This window comes from Penaeus chinensis, chromosome 9, assembly GCF_019202785.1.
Source record: "Penaeus chinensis breed Huanghai No. 1 chromosome 9, ASM1920278v2, whole genome shotgun sequence".
In the NCBI taxonomy this organism is placed as follows: Eukaryota; Metazoa; Arthropoda; class Malacostraca; order Decapoda; family Penaeidae; genus Penaeus; species Penaeus chinensis.
In genome coordinates this window covers 31649352-31650326 of record NC_061827.1, presented here as the reverse complement: position 1 = coordinate 31650326, position 975 = coordinate 31649352, and positions in this window count along the sequence as shown.

Here is a 975-nt window from a genome sequence, read left to right as displayed (position 1 = left end):
ATATGTGCCTTTTTTGGAAATGACTTTGTTATATGACACTTAATAAGTGTATATCATCAAAATATTTTGTGAGAGTAATTCATACATTAATTTAAATTATTATATCAAACTAAAGATTAACCCAATGGTTGCCATGCTACACAAGTGCATAGTCACAAAAGAGTCAATTATTAGTGCTGCCTATTTCACCTGATTACCTTTTATCTTGATTTTTTACTTTTTCATTATTTTATTTTTATTGTTATTAGTATATTAATAAGATAATATTAATTATAATGTCAATAATAGAAATAACCATTAGAAAAAAAAATCCTGCAAATTCAAAGAATGGTATGATCAAGCATGTTATTAGGGCATACTGACTGACTCTTTCATGGCAGAGCTTTTGTGGAACTGTCTGTGTGCAAAAAAATCACAAAAATCAACAGTGGACAGTACATTAACCTGCAGCCATTGGGTTAAGTTTTGACAAATAAGGATCTGTTGGATCTGGCCACTACTTTTTTATTTTTTTCATGTTTGATTTTTAATTTTTTGTATTATATTTTTCTACCAAAAGTAAGCACATATTTAATGCATAACAAATTTCATATCATAGCACCCTTAATTCTTTAAACATTTTGGGAAAAAAAATTGTTTTTTGAAGGTATGCCTTGTTTTGTCTTAAAAGGGACCAAATTTGATTATGGGTTAACCTTTTCCCTCACGAACTGGGCGGACTAATCAGTCCGGAAACCAGGTGATGCGCCAGTGGACACCAGGTGTATGGAATGGTAAGATCAGATGGGTCACAGAGCCATTGACCTTTTTTGCCCAAGAGCCCTCACATGCTAAGAAATAACACAAGTAGTATGAATTATAAAGTGATTACAAAATTTTCCAAATTGAATCACATTTCTTTCCATGGGATTATAAAGCTGATCCTGTACAAAATCTTGGGAGAAGTTTAGCAGTTCTTAACCCAATGTCAGCGGG